At 35.1% G+C, this 15333-nt stretch overlaps 1 protein-coding gene across 2 annotated transcripts in view; it reads left to right on the top strand.

The window, feature by feature from the left end:
• The first annotated feature begins 293 nt into the window (after positions 1-293).
• Positions 294-15333, top strand: part of kcnj6 (potassium inwardly rectifying channel subfamily J member 6) — a 398820-nt gene continuing 383780 nt past the window's right edge. For both annotated transcript variants that reach the window (XM_051926843.1, XM_028800215.2), the window contains exon 1: positions 294-740. The gene's annotated coding sequence lies outside the window, so the exon portion shown is untranslated. The remainder of the gene's footprint in view (positions 741-15333) is intronic.

Genomic DNA, 15333 nt, shown 5'->3' on the forward strand with positions numbered 1-15333 from the left:
AGTTTGTGAGAAGCTAAAGGCGCTATATAACAAATATAACTATATAATTAACAATAGTCAGCAAAGTTACATATCCTGCAGTTTCGTTTAGATAGTGTGATTATTAACGCCAGTTAAGTTTCTTTTTGAAATACTGTGCTTGTAAAATTTAATATTCAGGCAAAGCCCAAATGAGGCACAGTGTGTTATTTCCGCTTTCCTCGCGGCCAGCATGCGGCACTGTTTTCTATTGCATTTGTTTCCATTCTAGCGTTCAACACACACTTCACAGCTTCTACAAAAATTGGCGTGAATTCATTGAATCTGCGGATTTCGTGACGCCTTCTTCTTACGCGATCGTTCAGTGCTCTGCTTGTCTGGCTTTAGTATTTGTCCCCAGACTCTTTTCACTCTCCCTCTCTTTTCTTTCTTTCTTTCTCTCTCTCTCTCTATCTCTCTCTCTCCCCCTCTCTCTCTTTTCTTCTTTGTAACGTTTAATGATCCCACTGGAACCGGTTTAACTCTCTATGAGCAGGATTAGTGGTATAAATATCAGGGTGTTTTTGTTCCTTTCTGCGACTCCTGGAACTGCTGGAGCTAAGCAAATGGGGAGATATGCCACTACCGCAGAAATCTCCGCTGTTATTTGAAACGATTGCAGTTTGCTTTCAACGTTTTGAATGAATCACCGCTCGACAACCCCCGGCTTGGTTTCTAAAGGGGGGATCATGAGTGGATGAAACCTGAGTGCTCCTCTTTAGGTAAGTGAAGCATTCTTTCTTAGCTATGCGTTTTTACGAGCTATGGTATCAATATAAGGTAAGTGAGTAAAGCAAGAGAAATAAAAAGGGAATCAGATTATACTGATAGTGGAAGGCTGAGTTACATAACAGAGATCTATCAGTTTCACGTACCATTTCATTAGCATCGTGCAATTGTATCAATGCGTTTCCTGCACCGAAGTGTGCTGTCCAGTACTGCTTGTGTAACATGCTGAAATGATATACGTCTTTAAAACAAATTTCCTCCTATATTCTAATTACCACGTTCTGCATTTGCCCACTAAAGCGTATTTAATTATAATTCACATAAAGTGCGTGAATGCGTCTCACCGTCCAGTTTTACTACTGAAGCTCCGAGAAGAGTAAGAATAATCCCCTTAACAACCGTACGGCAGTCGTTGCCTACAGGGTAAAAATAATTAGATATGCGTCAAATGAAAAACAAACAGCGATAAGCAAAACACAAAACAGAAGGAAAGTATATGCTCATTGACCACAGGCAACTGCAGTGTGCGTCGGTACAACAGAAAGACTTGATTTAAGTTTCTGCTCCTAACTTGTGTGTCCGTGTTCTCTTACACAGTCGGTGGGTGAAGGCGAATTGAAAATTACTGATGGAACATAAAGTTGTGCCATTTAGATGATCTTCAGTTGAGTATACGCTCATATATTCTATTCATAAACGAAGGCGTTCAGACACATGCTGATTCAGTTTATAGTCAATAACAGCACCATCCTTGTGTCAACAGATATCCAAAAACAACAGTGATACAAAAGAGGCAATCGTTTACTTATTATTATTTGTATTGGTCCTCTAAAGGTTCATGTCACGCTCTTCGCAATTCTTTATTAATAAACAAAGAGAATACTGTATAGCCAAAGAGACAGGTAGCTGGTGGGGGTATTGTATTTAGTTGGGTCTCTGTTAACAAGGTGATACATATTCTTGTCCACATACAAAGAGCTCTTTCCATCTCCATGGCGACCTGGAGGTCTCTGATTCAGAACCATGGAGAGCACCAACCGCGCTCCTGAAAGAGAAAAGAGTCCGGTGCTGAAATAGCAAACACACATTAGAGAGCAAGAAGACAACCCGAGCAAGCATGGGACCGATAAGAGAACTGGAGAAAAAAACAGCAGTAAAGTACCAACATAAAAAAGATGAGAGTTTGACAAGACGATTATTCGGTGTTTTAGTTTCACCCTAATTATGTATTCTTTCAAAAACAAGGCAAAGGAGAACTGTTGATAGTGGCGCACCGTCCGGGGTTGATACCTGCTCGTGCACAGTGCTGCCGGGACAAAAACTGGCTGACTGCGACTCCAAACTGGATAACCGTATAAGAATAATAAAAAATAACCATGTTAATTATGGCAAACACGTTCTTTTTTAATAATTCTTGCAAAACGAGCAAATCACTAAACGCTAAGGGCTTCAGAATGAAGGAGATCGATAACGCAATTACACATCACCCTTTCAAGGCTTCTATGTATGAGAAAGGGATCGATTATATACACATTACATGCTTATAGATAGATAGATAGATAGATAGATAGATAGATAGATAGATAGATAGATAGATAGATAGATAGATAGATAGATAGATAGATAGATAGAAGGCATTGTGATAACTCAATTGAATAAGACGATTATAAACGATCAGAAAGGACTGCAATAGACTAGTCACTGATGGACTGCAAGAACTGCACACTGGTAGTAGTTGTTAAACTTTTGGAAAACACGTTAACCAATGAGGGAAAGAGAAGCATGTATTATATACTATTATTGTTGTTACAAAATTTTATTTTCACCAATTTCGTGTTCTTGCGAATTTACTGCCTTAGTTATTTCAGTACATACGCATGTTTGAAATGTACAGTTTCAAAGGAACAATGTAGCTAAAATAGACGTCAGCCTTTATACTAAAAATATCCTTTTATCTGTTTATCTGTCGGTGTAGGCGGTGAAAGAGAGGGCATGCTAGATCTAACACGTATCAAGAGAAGGAGAAACTCAGCTCTTCAGAATGTTCAGATTACTTACTGTACTAAATCAGCATGCTTTTCCTCGAACTTTTTACTCTATGTGCAGCAGAGGCCGTGCTTCTGGGTGATGGTTTATTTTTAACCTTATTCCCGGTTCATTGTACTCATGTTAACGTTGCTATGGTGTATAAATGAAGAATAAAGTATAATATGCCCTGGATACGCTATTCTGGCCCTTTAGTTTACCCTCCCTAAATGTTTCGCTTTAATGAAGCGACACGGGCAGCTCTAGCGGTATCAAAGGTATACGGGTTATCATTTTCATATCTTACATTTTTTCTCAGTCTAAATGCACCTGTTAATTTTCCCCAAAACTAATACATGTGATTAAATGCCAAAATATTGCCCCGTGACCCGAAAGCCATCTCATTGGATGTATTTTCGCATTGGTTGATATAATTGTTAGTCTGGAAGGTCAGTAGACTCGTGTCTACTTTGAAATGTTAAACGAGGTAGTAATAATTAACGCGAATTAAAATTAACAAAGAGATATTTGACTCTTAATGCGCACCGTTTTTTTCTTTCCAGATCTATGTATAATCATTTATTTGCCTATAATTATAAATTCTATATGGCAATAAAAGTAAATTTATCTCAAAATGAGCAGCGTGTCTGTTGGATTTCGTACACAGAATTCTAAATCGATTTGCGTAAGAATATAATAAAGACCCGGGTCATTCATTGTCCATATGGTGTTTGTACGCTTCCCCGGTGTTCAGTTTTCCTTCCACATCCAAAAGTCCTGCGTTTTAGGTCAGCTGGCGACACTAAAGTGACCAGCTGTAGAGTAGCCTGTAATCTGAGCGTGAGTGAGTGTGGCCCGAGATGAACTTCTGCAACGTCCAAATTTGGGTTCAGTTTTGTGCCAGTTACCTTCAGTCAAGACTCCGACACGACGTGATCGTGATCTAAATTAAGATAGCTAAAGAAACATATGAACTTAATAAAATAAAAGCAGTTAAAGTAAACGCCAACATATTCAGTTATTCCAACAGCTTTTAACAGTTAACCGAAACGTAATCAAACTTTGATCTAGTATTTTTGGTTTTCAAGCACAGAAAGAGCATCTATAGCATTTGTAATCATATCCATCCATTCATTTTCCAATCTGCTTATCAGCCTCCCCAGAACTGCAGCAAGCAATGCGCTACGCCGAAACCAATGCTGGACGGAAGGTATGGCCCTTGCAACTAATAATAACACCCTCAAACTCGCATAATTCAGTTTAGAATCACATTGGATTTGAATCAGGAGCACTGGATGTAAGGATTTGAACTCACCATCCATCACAGGACCCCCTCACACTGGATCTGAGTCAAAGCTATCAATAGACCTAACGTCGGGGATGTGAGAGGAAAGCCACACGTACACGGGAAGAACATGTAAATACCACATAAACAACAGCCACGTGTGAAACTCGAACCCAGAAGGCTGGATCCATGAAACTAATAATTAAATTGTCAACTGTACGAGTTTATTGTGAGTTTATTATTATTAATTATTCTGTTTACATTGTCCTTTACTGGGTTTAGTTTTCATGATTTGTGTAAATGAAGCAAAATAGATTTATTCTTGCGTTAAAACACCACAGCATATTTAATAAGCACATTGTCTATTGTTACTTATCATTTTCATATTAATTTGTATTCTTTTACAGAATGAAACTATACGTTCATACAATTTTGAAAAAAAATCTTTAATTATGCTAACCATTGCAGACATTCTGAGCATCATTCTTTTCAAATTTTAAGAAATGTGTATTTGAATTTTTTTAACACAATTTTATGAGTTATTTAGAAATCTTATTAGTATCCAGCATAAAAGATTTCATTATTTAAATTACACAAGTGAAAATTAATCCAGGGGTTTCTGAAAATAAATAAATAAATAAATAAGACTAGTTTATTGCCTAACAGAACCACACGGGTTAATTTTCACTGCATAAAAATATTAATAGATAGTACACATATTTACATAACATACTTTAAAAAAGAAGCTGAATTCCTAAATAAATAATTTTCTTTATTTTCTGTTTTCATAGGTGTCTGTTTTTTCGTATAAACTTACATATGATTATTTTGTCTTTAATATATTTATTTTTAAATTTATTCATGTTAGAATGCAACTACTGTAGACATAAAGGGTTTAGAGTACATGACATTATTTTTGTATAAATGATCCATAAAGTCAATGTTCAAATTATCCAATTCGAAAACTGGACTGCTGAAAATCTTTATAGATAGATAGATATCAATTATTAGTATTGTTTATTTGGGTGTTGTATGTAGATATTTAATTGCGATTGAAATAAAAAAGGGACTCTTAAATTTTAAATGAACAAAATGACAATCTTAAAAATACTATTGTAATTTAAATTTCCAATTCACTTAATTTGAAAATGTCCACAATGTATTACTGCAATTGATATTTGGACTTTAAAATATATAGCTAAAATGTCAGTGTTTCCAAAAATTCAAAGTAATTTTTCTCCCCTACCTGGGTCTTCCCTGCGTGGAGAGCGCTTTGATTAGTGAGAAAGTGCTATATAAATGTAAAGAATTATTATTATTATTATTTTATTTTTATTATACACAGAGTTATTGCTTGATTAGTTGTCTGCAAGAACAACATAAGTAAAATGTCTCTGCTTTATGTGTTAAGCTGAGATATTATGGTAGTATTTACTGTATATGTATTGTATACTGTATATGTATGTATGTATCTATTTGAAATGTTCCAATCTACACTTGAAATAATGTGTAAGTAAAGCAAAGATGTCAATTTACTCAAAGATTGTATTTTCTGTAGAATTAAAATGAAAAAGAGTGATAATTTGGTTAATACAGACTTATTTGCTGCCTGCTTCAAGTCGGATACATAGAAAGACGTTTCTGAAGCATGCTATTAGAAGAATGTTCAAAAAGCTTTGTGTTCTAATCAGTGAAAAAACAGCAAATCTTATTTTCACTGTTAAAAAAGAGAACAGATGTTAAGGGAGCCAGAGAATAATTAAAAAATCATTAACATGACCACAGTGTAGCCGAACTGAATCTTTAACTAACTTTAATGCCCTTTCCAACACTGTGTGGAAAATACCACCATGGCCCGGTCATCACTAAGTGGCCTAAGAATAAGCTGTGTGAACCTTGATTCTGCCTTAACCATGTAAAACTTATTTTAGTGAGTGTATGCGCTGGTCTCTGGTCTGTGGTGCATGATGGTAAAATATTTTATTGAAAAGATTTACACAGGACATATGTACAAAAAACTTATGTACAAACATGTTGATTCCTAGAAGGCATGTTATAAGTACCATTGCAACTAAGATATATTGTTTGGTGTGAAAGGGGAAAAACACTGACTTAGACTCTCTGATCTGTTGTCCAAGTGACAAATTCAAATAGTAAAACAAGTGTTTTTTTGGGAAAAGAATCTTAGAATTAGTTTCTAGAATATGACATACTGTACATACACCCTGTTATGGACTAGCACTAATTCCCACTTTGTGAGAAGAGTTTTACAGCAAAATGCTATGTACCCATTTTACCCAGCTTGAGAAAAATGACTTTTTTTGTTGTGACCAAGTAAAGTGGAGAAGAGTGACATTATAAAATTTTATAAATCAATTCAATTATCAAAAATAAATCTAAAGAATGTCATTTTGCAGAAAATGTTTAATTATTCTAAAATTATTGGAAAACATAACATATCCTTTAACAAAAAGCTATGCATTTGCCTAACAAGTTAAAATTAATAAATAATTAAGCGAGAAGTTATTGTACAATAAGACAAAGTACATTTACTAATTAAAAAACTAAGAAGGCATATTCAAAACAAAAAGATGGGTAACTAGAACGCAAAAGACAAGCAGAGGGCACAAGCAAAAGAAAAAATACCTTCAGAAACACACAGCCAAAAAAGTCACAGAGAAGGCATTAAGTAATTCCACAAAATGGTATGGAAAGTCTCAAAAGTCACCTCTTTAGCGTCAATCACTGCTAATTTTGACTGCAAGCACTGTGGATTAACTGTACCTGCAAACTGACAGCTCACACAAAGGTTTCACAACATGCATGATCCCAGAACATTGTGGTGTGGTGAGGTGATGTAGATAAACTTGGGGGCAGTAGGTAAAGGCCAACAGAGAACAACTATTAAACCTAAAACATTGTTATCAGAATAAAAGATGATGAAGCACTCCTCTAACACTGCCACCAATAGTGGAACTTCACCCTGTCATAATGGATGTTTAGAAGACAGTGATTGCCTTAAAGTACTATTTGTACATGTTTAATATAGAGACTTGTACTAAAGGGGAAGTGATGTTTATCTCATCCTGAAAGAAAAAGGTCCATCTTAATATTCTACATGATAGCATACGTCATGTTTTACTAAAATACTAGTCAAACCTCTCACATTCATGAAGTGTGCTGTGCCTGCACATGTATAAAGCATTCACTCATACACAGCTTGGTCTATATGAATGCATAAATTGAGGCATGATAGGCATGATGCAAGTTACAACATGAATAATGCACACCAAGGATCAGTAATCAAGCACGTAGAACGTATGAATAGTCTAATTGATAAGATGGTTACTGAACATTCATACATACCGACCTAGCAAAACTCCCATGTTTGAAATTTCATTTGAGGTTTATGGGGAATACTGGCCATAAAGGACAAAAAAATGTAAAGAAATCAAAGATTTTCCCTTTACTCATTTTGGCCTGACAGGGAACATTTGAGTTTGGCTCCGTAGCACCCTCTAGGGACCACAAATGACATATCTTGTGCTGGACATACTTACTTACCCAGTAAAACTGTCATGTAATATAGGAGATGATTTCAGTCTGGCGTAGGATTCTTGATAAGCCACCTTTCAACAGCAGTATTTCTAAAAAAAAATGTTTATCGTGTTTATCATGTTCTGCAGTGCAACTCTTCACATCAACTCTCCATTACCCAACAGTGTTATTATTATAGCAATACAGTCATGCCTTGGTTAATGATGGCAGTGGTTTTTACTAGTGTGTCATTAGTCAAATTTGTCATTAAGTGTGTTGATCCATATGAAGACATCTTTGTCTGATGTCTGATGGTGCCATGTCTACTTTGCTGCATTAAATGCACAGAGCATAGTGAGAATGTAGCTGCATGGCAGCAGCATGAAGGGAGGTGCCTTTGTGTCATTTTCGCTGATGGTGCACCAAGTATACTCCTGACTTGACGTAACCTACTCTAAGCTAACCCTGACCTAACATTAGCATAATACATACTTCACATAAATTAATAAGAATGATTGAAATACAGTAATAATGATACATTAATAACAATATTAGTACTACCACTTATGACAGCATTTCAACGATGTTCAATTACATTTTTTGTATCTTTCTGGAAATTGTTTTTAAAGTGTGATGTCATTAATCAGGACATTGTTAACCAAGTAATAACTGTATAAAATTTCCAAAGGTGTCTTGCAAACTTTAATCCTTATTTTCCATGTTTGCTTATTCTTAATGGCAATGTCATCCATACATCAGGCTGACACTTTTATATATATATAAAAATGAAAACATTTTATTGAAACCTCCCATAAGTCAGAATAAATAATTTTTTGAATTTTATCATATATTTCATTCAAAGATTTGCATCAGGCTATCTTTATCTGTGCTCCATCATTACTGTCTAAGAAATCACCACCATAAGTACAAATTGTCCCACTTGTACCCACAGACTCGATCCCATCTCAGATTCTTTAAGAAATGGAGAATAACAACTCAAGGCATTCATTCCAAAGCCCATATATACACTGAATGTTAGTCATTTTGTGTTGGTGGGCTCACACTTTCTTCTCAGAATTAGAGATCAGGGAATCATGTATCTCCTGTAAGTAAGTGGCCAGAGAGCGTTAGCAGTTGTCTGCAATTTCCAAGAACTAATAAAATTAACACTGTAATGTATGGTATTAGACCAGCATTTATTTTAGAACATAGCTCTGCATAGAGTGTCTTGCCACTGGTAGAAAACATAAATTAAATGAACAAAAACATTCCTGTGACTATGAATAAGATAGTAAAATTACAAAGTTTTACTTTTAAACCAATAAGATAACCAAATTACACATAAGAACCTTTAATACCAGTATTAGATATAAAGTACTTAACACTATGGCAGCCCAACTAACCAATTACTGAACTACTGTATATCACAGCAAAAGATGTCATAATTTCACTCTAGAAATAACTTAGCTTGCAGAAGTAATATATAGAAATATAAACTCCTTGTGGAGTGTCCCGTCGTCCAAGCCCTCTTTCCATTAATAATGTTGACAGGCAATTCACAATAAGAGAAAGGGGTCAAAGGAAAATTGTATGTGAAGGGTGTAGCAATGGGTATGACTTAGAACATGGCATGACATTGACATGGCTCTCGGCCACCATAAACTGGATTAAGAAGGTTACAAAAATGGACAGATGGATGGATGGATAAGATTAAAAATTAATAAAATTTCATCAAAAGTTTATCATACTTTTTCAGTTCAGACAGCTATATTTCTGCTCAGAATCAAGGCAATTTAAGAAAACATTGCACAGTTACACAAGAATTATTTGGTAAGTACTAAATGTGAATAATAATACAAGTATCCCAATAGCTCATTCTTGTAAAATGCAGGAATCAAATAAAGAAAAAAAATCATTGTGACAGGAACTCCTCTGTCATCCAGCTTGTACTTCCAGGGAAATATAAAATGTCAGACAAGGCCATTAAGAGAGAAGTTTACGTTTTTAATCAAGCTCACTGTTGTAAAATGATTCTGAGTACCTGTAATTAGGAGCTATTCTACTATCAATGATATGTCCTCTTTTACCAGATTTCATCGCTTATAAGGGTCAGTTTAATTCATGTGCTATTGTTCAGGTGTTAATCTAATAGCATACATATTTACAAATAGAACGAAAAATAAAAACACTGATGCTCACTGACAAACTAGACAACATTGAAAATAAATGTAATCTATCTATCTATCTATCTATCTATCTATCTATCTATCTATCTATCTATCTATCTATCTATCTATCTATCTATCTATCTATCTATCTATCTATCTATCTATCTATCTATCTATCTTATGCTCAATGGGATTTGAAAAAAAATTGATAGCAGTAGTGCCTTGAATTGCTTAACAGAAATGCCATGTTTTATAAACTACATTAGATGGAATTAATTATGGATTAATTAGACCTACAATTGCATCAGCTCATATCCCCCCTACACCATCCACCCACATTGTAAAGAAATCCTGCCATATAAAAAAGCAACATTTGAAAAGTTCTTCATAGAGTTAACTAGATTTTTTTTTAATACATTGGGACACCTCAGTACCACCCTTGTCCCACTTTGCTATAGTAGATGATTTGTGACGTTCTGGCAATTTAGTGTAAGATACCAAATTAGGTTCATTGTGCAGTGAAATACTATTGGAGATCACTCCTTATAGTGCTATAAATACAATTTCCCTCATGAGGAAAGTGTTCAATGACACATTTATGCTGATGTCTTTACTTTATAGAGCACTTGGCCATCTTTTATAATGTGACTGCAATGACATCACAAGTCACATACCTTTAAAGTCAAATACCTAGCAACACATAGAATCTGAACAAACTCCAAAAGGCAGCACACACTAAAAACTAAAGAACAACATGATAATGATGTGACAACACTGATATAAGAGAGAGAGAGAGGTTGGGAGAGCGCATCGCTGATAGTGCATTGCTACACCCACCACATGACAAACCCCCTGGAATGGGACCCGAATGCAGTGGGTGACAGCTCACTGATATAACAGTAAAAATAAGAAATGATAAATCAAATAGGGTATTTTCATAATCTTGTCAGACAAAAGGTGGACAGGCTGCTTTTAGCAAAGTTAATAACTTGAATGTAGCAACAAAGTGTCTTGATGAAAGGTTGTTTTTGCAAATATTTAATTGAATTTACTTTATTGTCGTTCAGGCCATACAACAAAGAGTCCACAGCTGAATGAAATTACGTTTCTCCAGGCTCAGTGTTCGATAATAAACATAAAGACAAGTGTGCATTATTCAACAACAGACAGACATAATAGACAGCAAAAAACAGACAAAATATATGTACTGTATAGTCAAATAGACAAACTAGTTAAAAAATATTGCATATTATATAAGAATATTCCAAATTCTATGGAATATTACATGTTATGTTTCACATTGTTGTATTATTGTCCAATGTGACAAAAAAATCACATTGGTGAATAGTGGTAAGTGCTGAAGTGATTCTGAATATTTGTGCGTTCAAACATTCTGTGTGTGTTTTTAGGAATCCAACAGGTCAGAATGATGTGTGTTATTATAGGGAGTTGAGCAGTGTGATGGCCTGTGGGAAGAAACTCCTACTGAGTCTGGCAGTCTTGCACTGCATACTGTGGTATTGTTTGCTAGAGGGCAAAAGATTGAACAGTCCATGGGCTGGATGCGTGGTGTCTCTGACTATTTTGGTGGCTCTCCTAAGACAGCATAACAAGTACAAATCATGTACAGATGGGAGGGTGGTTCTGATGGTTTTCTCTGCTGTCCTCATCGCTCTCTGGAGGTATTCTGATCCGAAACAGAGCAGCTTCCATACCAGACTGAGAGGCTGGTGGTCAAGATGCTTTCTATAGTGCCTTTGTTGAATGTTGTGAAGACAGGAGGGGGGAGGTTTAGTCTCCTTGTCCATCGCATAAAGTGAAGGAGCTGTTGTGCCTTCTTGACAAGAGAGGTGGTATTTGTAGTCCATGTCAGGTCATCCGTGATGTGCATCCCAAGGAACATGGTGCTTCTTCCTGACTCCACAGCATTGCTGTGGATTTTAATTAGAATATGTGCCAAATGCTTCCTCCTGAGGTCAGCAATGATCTCCTTCATCTTGTTGACGTTCAGTGACAGTTTGTTGTTAGTACACCAGACAACGAGTTGGTTCACTTACTCTCTGTTGCCTGAGTCATCATCATTGCTGATGAGGCCCACCACCATTGTGTTGTCTGTGAATTTGATTATTGAAAATTCAAGCATTAATATAACAATAACAATTTTAATAATGACAATGACATTTCTATAGCACATTTTCACACAAAAGGCGCAATTGAAAATGCTTTACAAGAAGTTAAAGAAAAATTACAAAGAAGAAAAATAAATATATAGTAAATACATACAAACTTAACGCAATATAGAAACACAAATCTGTAACAGAACTAGAAAAGTCTATAAGCATGTGTTAAATTACTGTTAACATTTTTTTAAGTATCTAATGTTCATAAAGGTATGATAGTTAAAATAATATAACAAGCTCAAAAAGATCTAATGTCAAGTGGCTTCCAAAAGTTAGAAAATTATGTGGTTTAAGAATGGCAGGAACATATGACTGTCTAGTAGGGGTGTAAATGAGATTAAAATTCAGCTTTAAAGTGTCTTCCGTACTGGTAACATAGTTAGTTTACTGTAATTAGTGAGCACTGGTGCAAAGTATACAGGGTGGAATAAGGACTTTATTCTTTCTGCTACAGCTAACCAAGCCAATAAGGTTTATTTTACTTCATACTTCTTTAATAGTCTCTTAATTTGTATACTTTTAACCCAGTAATATATCTGAAAATTAGGCAGCTACATTAGATCTGTGCAGAATTATTTTTAAAAAATCCTTGGCCTGTTTGTGCTACAAATGAAAAACGTTAGAATTATGTCCCACTTTTAAAACCAAAGGCTTTATTAATATAAATAGGAGTACTCAGATAGATAGATAGATAGATAGATAGATAGATAGATAGATAGATAGATAGATAGATAGATAGATAGATAGATAGATAGATAGATAGATAGATAGATAGATAGATTCAGAAACAAAAAGAAAAACAGTGATATGGGCTTTTTGAAAAGATATTAATTTTACCAATGTTAAATTTACAGGATAAATAGCTTCTTGAGATCTGCACCTGTTATAACAATGCATTTGTGTGATGCCACCTTTGCCCGGGCGATGCCACTGCCAAATGCTGTAAGCTCCCAGTATTCTGTTAAATAGTAAGTGTAGATCTTCATCCTGTGGCTTTGGTGTCTTTGAGATCTTGCTTTCTATATAAAGGGCTGGTGGTGTCTGTTTTCAGTGATTGATGGCCTGTAGGTCATTAAATCAAGCCGACAGGTCTTTCAACTGACAGAATATTGAAATCGTCAGATTGCTCGTTTATTTGTGAGACCCACTTGCTGACATATGAGATTTAGAGCTGAGTCAGTTACCTGCCTGGTGTCATCATTGTTTGATTGCATTGGATAACATATCTAACTGTCTTGTGATCATCAATATCTCATTTTTCACTGTGTTTATTTTGATATAAAAAAAATAAACATGGCATTTGGTATTAAAGAAGAACTGACAATAGTGAAAGCTTTTGAAATCCATTTTACAGAACTGTGGCAGCATTTCTAGGACTCAGATGTTTTCATTCAGAAACAGAAAATGTTGTTGCAGTTGTAATACATCCCACTGAGCAATTGGAAACTTAACAGATGTATGTTATTGATATTTGGTCTTTTCTTGTTTATTTGTATTGATTATACTGTTGTTATTGTTAGATTCTGAATAGTCTGAAGTGTTACTGTTGAGCTGTAGTTTTTGTTATACATCTTATGAGTTATTACAACTGTTTCAGTTCTCATTTTTTTTGCTTTTGTTTTTCATGCTCTGGAACATTCATTTAACTGAAGCATACTATATACTTACAGTAATTATATGAAACAGACAGGAAATGGGGAGCAATGAATGCTAGTGTAAAACATTAACACATTTTGGATTTTTTTAATTTGATAACCATTTTGAGATATCTCAAGAATATTGTATTTTACATTTTAAAAGTATTTCAACAAATCAGGTGATTAAACACACAAAAAAACACATTTGTTAGCCTGAAACAAGGCGTGCTTTATGTTGCATGCATACTCACCAAACAGACACTTTCTGCAAGAAAATATTATTTTGATACATGGAAAACTTATTTGAAAAGAATGAAGTTATTATTAATTAAGTAAGAGCAGAAGAAAATAAGAACAAGACAAAAAATGTGTCAAAGGTATCCTTGTGATGTTTTTGTGCAAAACAAATGTAATGCCCTAACCTTCACGCATTTCATTTTGTGGTTATAGTAACTGGTAGCTCAGTAGATAGGCAGTGTGGTGGTTCTGAGGCTAAGGATCTGCGCTGGTGTCCTGAAGGATGCCGGTTTGAATCCCCGTCACTGCCAAAAGAGATCCTACTCTGCTGGGCCCTTGAGCAAGGCCCTTAACCTTCAATTGTTCTAGGGGTGCTGTACAATGGCTGATCCTGCGCTCTGACCCCAAGGGGTATGTGAAAACTTAACAAATTCCTAATACAAGAAATTGTATAAGGTGAAATAAAGAACAAAAAAAGTTATTTCTTCTGCGGCACCGCAATGACTTTTCTCAACTAGGCAAATAAACAAAACTCTTAAGTGACCCTAAATTCACTATTGCTGAAAATGGCAACTGTGTCTTCTCTCTGAACTGATGTCATTAATGTTTAATAAGGTATTAACAAGTATATATTCGTTATGTTTTATATTTGGGAATGTTATTTCTTTCTTTCTTCTTCCTTTTGATATTTGAATGAATATTCAGCTTATTGTCTTGAGGGTAGTGCTCAATAAAACTGTCTATGTGTGAGGTTTCATTTCATCATTCCTTCTTTTTGTGTTAAGTGACAGTCTTAAGATTTGGTGTGCTGTTTCTCATCTTTTGTACAGTAGCTACTTAGAAATGAAAAGCCACCACAGACAAATGAGAAAACAGGCTTACTTGCAGTAGCATATAGAAGGATCATTGTCCCATGCCAAGGTGTTTTTAACAACTGAAAAAATCACTGGATACATCTATCTAAGATGGACACCTAAGAAAGACAAAGCAAAGATTTTTGGCTTCTTTAAATTTTACAGAATGCTGCTTGAGTTGTGCCGAACCCTTGGTGCCTTTTGATAGTTGACAAGTGCTTCTACTTTTTTTTGTTAGTGGATTTGAATGATATTGATCATGTTTTCTCTTCTTGTAAGGCACATTTTCAACATCTTGAAATGCTCTTTTTTTTTGCTACCATAGTGGCAACAGGTCAATTATTGAGCTTCTTTCATTTTTGAGGTTTGTCTCTCATTATCACAGATTTTTGAGTTCGCTTTGCTGAGTATAGAATCCCTATGACTCTATACTAATCACACTTCACCTATACAAGTTGGCAGTGCACAGCTACTTATTATCTGAGCATCGGATCAATCACACACAAAGAATTCAAAACAAACAATAACAATCATGTCAGTTAAGGGCAAAAGTGAAAAAAAAGTTAGTATAGAAGTATAGAAATCTTGCTACTTTTCTTGACTTCAGCTCTGCACTCTGGCTTTGATGTTTGGTTCCGTTAACTCATCTTGATACTTAGACTC

The sequence above is a fragment of the Erpetoichthys calabaricus genome, chromosome 4 (assembly GCF_900747795.2).
Source record: "Erpetoichthys calabaricus chromosome 4, fErpCal1.3, whole genome shotgun sequence".
Classification (NCBI taxonomy): domain Eukaryota; kingdom Metazoa; phylum Chordata; class Cladistia; order Polypteriformes; family Polypteridae; genus Erpetoichthys; species Erpetoichthys calabaricus.